Source organism: Triticum aestivum, chromosome 7A (genome assembly GCF_018294505.1).
Source record: "Triticum aestivum cultivar Chinese Spring chromosome 7A, IWGSC CS RefSeq v2.1, whole genome shotgun sequence".
NCBI classification, from domain to species: Eukaryota; Viridiplantae; Streptophyta; class Magnoliopsida; order Poales; family Poaceae; genus Triticum; species Triticum aestivum.
The window spans coordinates 708,260,817-708,269,621 of record NC_057812.1 but is presented as its reverse complement, the minus strand read 5'-3'; the positions used below and the strand labels follow the sequence as shown (position 1 = coordinate 708,269,621).

Genomic DNA, 8,805 nt, shown 5'->3' with positions numbered 1-8,805 from the left:
TGGCGTTTCTTAATGACACGCAGGTCATAAAGACAACTCCTATGGCTCCTGCCGGTTGTCATACTCATCGACATGCAAGTCGTGATTCCTATTACAATAGCATGAACAACTCATACATCACATATACATCGTTCATCATTCATCACAACTTTGGCCATATCATATCACAAAGCACTTGCTGCAAAAACAAGTTAGACGTCCTCTAATTGTTGTTGCAAGTTTTACGTGGCTGAAGTAGGGTTCTAGCAAGAACGTTTTCTTACCTACGTGAAAGCCACAACGTGATTTGTCAACTTCTATTTACCCTTCATAAGGACCCTTTTCATCGAATCCGCTCCAACTAAAGTAGGAGAGACAGACACCCGCCAGCCACCTTATGCAACTAGTGCATGTTAGTCGGTGGAACCGGTCTCACGTAAGCATACGTGTAAGGTTGGTCCGGGCCGCTTCATCCCACAATACCGTTGAAGCAAGATAAGACTAGTAGCGGCAAGAAAGTTGACAACATCTACGCCCACAACAAATTGTGTTCTACTCGCGCAAGAAGAACTACGCATAGACCTAGCTCATGATGCCACTGTTGGGGAACGTAGCAGAAAACAAAAATTTTCCTACGGTTTCACCAAGATCCATCTAGGAGTTCATCTAGCAACGAGTGATTAGATGCATCTACGTACCTTGTAGATCGCGAGCGGAAGCGTTCAAAGAACGGGGATGAGGGAGTCGTACACGACGTGATCCAAATCACCGAAGATCCTAGCGCCGAACGGACGGCACCTCCGTGTTCAACACACGTACGGTCAACGTAACGTCTCCTTCTTCTTGATCCAGCAAGAAGGAAGGAGAGGTTGAAGAAGATGGCTCCAGCAGCAGCACGACGGCGTGGTGGTGATGGAGCTGCAGTACTCCGTCAGGGCTTCGCCAAGCGCTATGGAGGAGGAGAAGGTGTTGGAGAAGGAGAAGGAGGCAACCAAAGGCGTGGATGAAAAGCCCTCCTTCCCCACTATATATTGGAGAGCCAAGGGGGGGGGGGCGCCGGCCCTAGGAGATCCAATCTCCTAGGGGGGGCGGCGGCCAAGGGGAGGTTTCCCTCCCCCCCAAGGCACCTAGGAGGTGCCTTCCACTATTGGGACTCTTCCCTTTTGTGAAACCCTAGGCGCATGGGCCCTTTGGGGCTGGTGCCCTTGGCCCATGTAGGCCAAGGCGCACCCCCTACAGCCCATGTGGCCCCCCGGGGCAGGTGGACCCACCCGGTGGACCCCCGGGACCCTTCCGATGGTCCCGGTACAATACCGATAACCCCGAAACTTGTCCCGATGGCCGAAACAGGACTTCCTATATATAATGCTTTACCTTCGGACCATTCCGGAACTCCTCGCGACGTCCGGGATCTCATCTGGGACTCCGAAAAACATTTGGGTTACTGCATATACATATCCCTACAACCCTACCGTCACCGAACCTTAAGTGTGTAGACCCTACGGGTTCGGGAGACATGTAGACATGACCGAGACGACTCTCTGGTCAATAACCAACAGCGGGATCTGGATACCCATGTTGGCTCCCACATGCTCCACGATGATCTCATCGGATGAACCACGATGTCGAGGATTCAAGCAACCCCGTATGCAATTCCCTTTGTCAATCGATATGTTACTTGCCCGAGATTCGATCGTCGGTATCCCAATACCTCGTTCAATCTCGTTACCGGCAAGTCACTTTACTCATACCGTAGTGCATGATCCCGTGACCAGACACTTGGTCACTTTGAGCTCATTATGATGATGCATTACCGAGTGGGCCCAGTGATACCTCTCCGTCATACGGAGTGATAAATCTCAGTCTTGATCTGTGTCAACCCAACAGACACTTTCGGAGATACCCGTAGTCTACCTTTATAGTCACCCAGTTACGTTGTGACGTTTGGTACATCCAAAGCACTCCTATGGTATCCGGGAGTTACACGATCTCATGGTCTAAGGAAAGGATACTTGACATTGGAAAACTCTAGCAAACGAACTACACGATCTTATGCTATGTTTAGGATTGGGTCTTGTCCATCAAATCATTCTCCTAATGATGTGATCTTGTTATCAATGACATCCAATGTCCATAGTCAGGAAACCATGACTATCTGTTGATCAACGAGCTAGTCAACTAGAGGCTTACTAGGGACATGTTGGTGTCTGTTATTCACACATGTATTACTATTTTCGGATAACACAATTATGGCATGAATAAAGACAATTATCATGAACAAGGAAATATAATAATAATGCTTTTATTATTGCCTCTAGGGCATATTTCCAACAATAGTCTCCATGTATAAGCTATTAGGGAAAGAAAATGCGAAAATAGAAAGGTGAACATGGGTGCACGCGCATCCATGTGAATAGTAAATTCATAAAAAATAATAGAAAGAAATAAAAATTTCTGAAATTTCGTGGTATGAAACTTAGTCGATTATTCTATTCACGTGTGAAGTTTCATGATGTATTGACACCCATGGTATTCTTAGGGAAGAAAATACAAATGCGACCATACTATTCATTAGACAGTGTTTTTTAATAGCTTCAATTAGCTTTGATTTTGTCATTTTCCCCCAGATTACCACAGATGTGATCTCTTTGTGAAACTTCATATGCGAGTATACCGGTTGACTATGTATATTACAAAAATAATTTCAGATTTTTTTGATTTTTTCTAGCATTTTTTTGAATTTACTATTTATAAAAGGTGTGCATGCACCCATGTTCACCAAATCCGATGTATAGTACCAAATTGATTTTTTGAAAGTGTACATATTCATGCTTCAAGCACGTGTAAACTTCATAAAAATAGTGCATTCGGTAACTTATTTTTTAATGCTCTGAAAAACAAACTTGTAACCGTGAAAACTTAGTTTTAAAACGTCACACAATTCTCGTCAATTTTCATGGAATTTTACATGAAGAGTAACGTGACCAAAAATTTTGACATTTGAAAAGATATTATTGTTATGGGATTGCATTGGAGCTCATCTACTTGTTTGAAAATTTCTTACCATAAATACTTAGAAGGACCATGCAAGCTGGCTCTTTGAAAAATTCATCACGTCAAGGGCGCTGCAGTGTACTCAATGACTCCTTTGCTCCTTGTGATGCTTCCTAAATGCGCATGCGGTCACATCGGAGTCGGTGGCTCTGCACATGTTGGTGCCACAGCTTGTTCTTTCCGTCTCGACGCGTTACTGCCCCTGAACCGCTCCCACTTTGGGACGCAGCCTAGGCACTGCAGCTCCTACTCGGCTACTCATTGTGCTGGTATGCTACCTGCTGCTGCACCTCCAGCTCCACGTACACCACGCATCCATTGCTACACGCTGTGGTTCACTGCTACCGCAGCCACCTCCCTATGCAGCAGCTGCAAGACTGATGGCCCCTCGCTCAACCGTTGCCTACTGCAAGCGTTACTCCCACCCTTTTCTTCATCTTCAGCTGCTCTCGTCCATCCCGCTGCTCTCGCGGATGGTTCATGTGGTAACCATTGCTTTGTTTGTGAAAGCAGTCATTCTCTGAGCTGATGGCACCTGCAGTCTCCCGAAGGTGTTGTGGCAAGAATTTCTCTGTTTCGATGGCGATGACGGTGTGGAGTTCGCTGGACACAGTCTTGCCGGTGTCAAGCGGCACGCTGGTTCGACAGCGCCAGCGTGGGCGTTGAGGCCGAGAGAAACTATGGACTGTAGCCGTCAATCGCGAGCTGTGAGGTGACGGTGCCAATATCAGCCTGAGTGTGTGGTGCGTCGAGGTCGTCGGCCATGTTGGAGATTCTGCGCACTTCTCGGTGAGGATGGTGGCCTTCTTCCAAAGCATTATCTCGGGGTCTTTGTTGTCCTTCGGTTGCTCCAATCAGCTCAGCAGCATCTTGTCCCAAACGTAGATTAGGACAACTTTCACCTCAATGCCAACGCCGGTTGCGCCCCCATGGGATCTCCGATGCCCTTCTCGGAGTGGAGGCCAAGCCGAGGCGACCTATGAGTTATGTATATATTGCCTCAGCCATTACAAGTGTGATGCGATTACAACTCTTTTTTTAACGTGCTGAACTTTTTTTAGCGTGCCAAAGCATTTGTACGTGTCAACAATGGATTGTAACCCAATAGATGTTCTACGTAACTTTTTTCATCTTTTTATATCTAGGCCGTTATAATTAGGATCAATGGATACTATTTTTTTAGCATATGTGGACGAACGTGGTGGCTTGTTTGACTCTTATTTTAATTATATAATAGATGTTTATTATTCATGCTAGAATTGTATTAACCGGAGACTTGATACATGTGTGAATATATAGACAAACAGAGTGTCCCTAGTATGCCTCTACTTGACTGGAAGGAGGATGCCGGCTACATTGTCCTTGTAAGTTTCGGAACTGGAGGTTTGAGACTATCTCCTTGACTGCTCTGAAAGAAGTGGAGTTCGATGGCTTCGAAGGAGAGGATCATGAATTTGATTTATTACAATTGATACTTGGATGTGCACCGACGTTGAAAAGAATGAGTGTGCAGCTGTCAGAAGAGACCTCGGCAAGTCATGAGGGATGCGCAAAGATATACAGCATCTTCAAGGCGTGTTCATCTGTGAAATGCGATGTTTATCACAATTCTGGTGAGTATATGTTTGGCATACATTATTAGCATCCTCCTACACAAAACAAAGATATAACTGTTAATCGTTGTGTAAGATTTGTCAACTATGTGGGGTTGGCATGCCAATTATAGAGTTTGGTTGTGCATGTCCAGTTTATTAGCTAATTTAACATACTATATTTCAGCCGAATTTGTGTGCTCGCACCCTCATATTTTGATAGAAATAGAAACTGATTGGTGGATTGGATGATAACAACAATTCAATATTTTTATTCAGGCTTCCTTACCTAAAATTGCTCGTTTGCATTTCACAATCTTCTTCATTCATCTTGCCCTACTATTGTGTGTTTGTATTTGAGTTTCCTGGTTAGCTGAAGTTGTCCCACCTGAATTCATTGGCCTTGGGGTTTCGTACAAATTATTAGTCCCAGTTAAACTCTATTCAGCAAGGACTTTGCTATTTCTTTCTGTTGTCAGCATGTATTCCGTTTTATTCAGTAGCAAAAAGACAGTTTCTAGATTACCTGAAGTTTGCTGTCTCATCTGAATTTTTCATTGGCCTTTGGGTTTCTTTCTGCTCTCAGTATATTGTGTTTTATTTGACAAACATTCCTACACATATAACTCCACATTTGCTGGTTGCGATGCTCTGACGGGATCTTTTTTCAATTTGTCTCCTCTGCAGGGTTAATGCACGACAGCCAAAATTGCCCGTCGATGAGATTCTCGGGTGTGTTGATTCAGGGTGTTCATTGACAAGGTCTCAGGACGTTGCTTGGTTGCTTCAACCGATCATCCGGCATGCTCTTTTGTCAGTGTACTGTACTAGCTATAATCTAAGGTGCTCAGTTAAATCTTGTGTGGTTTCTATGCCATTTGACTATTGAAGTTAACTGCAGTCTATCTATGTCTTCAGTCAATTACTTGAAGGTGATTGTCATTTTAAACCTATGGTTTCAGTTACAATTGTGCGTTGTTGTTTCATTGCGACTACGCTCTGCATGTTTCCAGCGGGGGTAAAATGACCTGCAGTGAATGTTCACCTTACAGCTCTTTCTGCTTATAGCTGTGGTTAACCAAATGGCTCTGTGATAGCTGAGAATAATCAGGCTAAATGCGGGTGTGAAAATCCAAAAACATATTTAGAAGTTCCGAAATAAATTAATAAAAATTCTGTGGAAACTTGTATGTGTTCACTAGGATCCATGAAATTTTGTTTTGGAAAATGTAATTTGTACGCTGTACAAAAAAAAGTTCTGGCCCAAAAACAAACAAAAAGCTGCCCATTAGAAAATACATTTTTTTCCTACGCCACGTGTGGAAGTAAAATGTCATGAAAATTTGTACATATGTGTTATACATGTGTGTGTGTGTGTGTGTGTGTGTGTGTTTACAAAACAATTCATCATTTTTTACGTTGTAGAAAATGTTTTTCTTGAAACCGGCAACCGGCACCATGGTGGTGCCCGTGCACCATTTGCAATTGCCGGGCTAAATACGGGGAGCTTCTATTGGGCGCTCTCTGCGCCACTTAGGGCATGTACAATGATGTTATCTTAGGATAAATAATGAGGTGAAGGAGAGAGAAAAGGTTTGTCTTTTCTTATTTAAGAGAAGACAAGAGATGATATCTTAGCACAATATGTCTCATCATATTTTTAGGAATTTACTAGTTATTGAAGATAAGGCTAAGAGATGACCCATTGTAGACATTTTTCTTCGTCATCTCTAAATTACATGCAAAACTTAAAATAAGACTATCTTATCAACCATTGTACATGCCCTTAGCGCTACTGGCGCTCACGCAGCCACGCTGTTGGCCCAGCTCAACACACTCGCTCGCTCCGGTCCCGATTCCTTCACTCGCTCGGTTCACAGCCGATTTCTTTGCTCGTTCACAGTTGAGCGTATACCTGACCATACCTTGGGCCGGGCTGGGCTTCAGGCCAGGCCTAGCCAAGCCCGACGCAGAAAAACCCCGGCCCGGCCCGGCCATTGGGCCTGTTTTCTGGGCCCGAGCCCGGTCCGAACACGTAAAAGCCCGTCGGGCTTCGGGCCGGCCCAGCCTGACCTTCAGAAAAGTGTAAAAACGACGGGCCCGGCCCGGCCATCGGGCTCAAAATCTAGGTCCGAGCCTGGCCCAGGAGCAGCGTTGGGCTGGGCCGGGTCGGGCTTTTTCGGGCCGGGCTTCCCATGGGCAAGTATAGTTGAGCGGGTCTCCCACCCCTCAAAAAGAAAGTTGAGCAGGTCTTCCAGATTCTCGAAAAATGAAAGTTGAGCGGGTCTCCTGTTGTTGTTTGACCGTTTGGTTTAGAAAAGGTAGAACTGGAAAAAAACCACAAATTCAAAAACAGTTCATAAATTTGAAAAAAGCGCAAAAATAAGGTAAAAATCGCGAGTTTGGGAAAGAGTTCATCCATTTGAAAATGATTCATCAAATAAAAAAAGTTCATCTAATTTGAGAAAAAATCATTGATTTTCAAAAAAAAATTATCAAGTTAAAAAAAGTTCATCTGGTATGAAAAAAGTGCATCAATTTTTTAAAAACCCATAATTTTCTAAAAACCCGGGAGCAGCGTTGGGCTGGGCCGGGTCGGGCTTTTCCGGGCCGGGCTTCCCATGGGCAAGTATAGTTGAGCGGGTCTCCCACCCCTCAAAAAGAAAGTTGAGCAGGTCTTCCAGATTCTCGAAAAATGAAAGTTGAGCGGGTCTCCTGTTGTTGTTTGACCGTTTGGTTTAGAAAAGGTAGAACTGGAAAAAAACCACAAATTCAAAAACAGTTCATAAATTTGAAAAAAGCGCAAAAATAAGGTAAAAATCGCGAGTTTGGGAAAGAGTTCATCCATTTGAAAATGATTCATCAAATAAAAAAAGTTCATCTAATTTGAGAAAAAATCATTGATTTTCAAAAAAACATTATCAAGTTAAAAAAAGTTCATCTGGTATGAAAAAAGTGCATCAATTTTTTAAAAACCCATAATTTTTTTTAAAAAATCTTCCAATTTAAAAAAATCATCAAATTTGAAAAACAAATTGAAAAAAGATCATGGATTTTCAAAAAATAACCACTAAAAGTGAAAAGGTTCATCCATTTGATACAAAGTTCATCAAATTTCAAAAGGTTTATCAAATTTCAAAAAAAAATCATCAATTTGAAGAAAAAATTCACGTATTTGCAAACAATCGTTGAACTGGGTAGAGGAAAAAGAAAAAAGAAAAAGAAAAAAAGCGAATAGGAAAAAAGAAAGAATATAAGAAAGAAAAGGTTGTAAGTTGTTAGATCCCACTGGGTGGTGTGGTGGTTACACCAGTGTGTATCAATGAGGGAGGCTGTTGGTTCGAATTGCAACCAACTTGTGCATTTGTTCCGGATCTAAAAACCAGGAAAAAAAACCTACATGGGCTGGCCCAGCACGGGGGCGCTTTAGGCACCCGTTTGTAAAATACACAGTACGGGCATTTGAAAATGCCAAATAGGAACCGCCCTAAATACCTGCTACACGTTGTTGCCTTGTGATCCTCTGACTTAGTGGACTGACCGGCCACATGAGTGGAGTTGGGATCAAGGGGTGCACCACGGTGGACGTCGGCACATTGTGACCCATCTCGGTGAGCCGTCCTTAGACGACGTGGCTGCATCGCGTCCGGGAAGGTATCAGTACGTCGACGGGGTTGTTGACATGTCCAAGCCCGTTCCACGATGAGCCTGTGTTGGAAGCCGCGACGGCGGTAGAAATGGCTGTGTTTTTTTTGTCCAAGCCCGTTCAAACGAACTCGAAGAGATGAAATACGTCCGTGCGTTCGAGTTGTCTAAGCAGCGAACACGTTGAGCGTCCAAGGCCAATTTCGACTGAGAAGCTCGATTTTAAAATAAGGCGTTGAGGCAGGCCCACGGAGGCACGCTCTCGGTACACACACGTGGTGACGTCAGGACGCGAACCGACCTGACCCAACCCCAGAGCCCGAAGGGAACCCGACCGCACACGTGCTACCCCACCCCTCCCCTCCCGTCTCGAAATCTCCCGGATCGGCGGACCGACCGACCCCATTTGCCGTCGCCCCCAAGGCTCTCCTCCCCCTCAAATCCCCCCCTCCCCTCCCACTCCGCTCCCCACCACCGCCTCCGCCTCCGCCTCGGCGCCGCCCCCTCACCTCCTCCACCCCCACCCCCTTCCCCG

The 8,805-nt window shown here is 44.7% G+C and overlaps 1 long non-coding RNA gene across 1 annotated transcript; it reads left to right on the top strand.

Annotated features, from left to right (window-relative positions):
- The first annotated feature begins 4,373 nt into the window (after positions 1-4,373).
- LOC123146877 (uncharacterized) lies at positions 4,374-5,574 on the top strand. Its single transcript, XR_006472954.1, has 2 exons — positions 4,374-4,646; positions 5,313-5,574. It is a non-coding gene; the product is annotated as an uncharacterized lncRNA (long non-coding RNA).
- Positions 5,575-8,805: the final 3,231 nt, after the last annotated feature.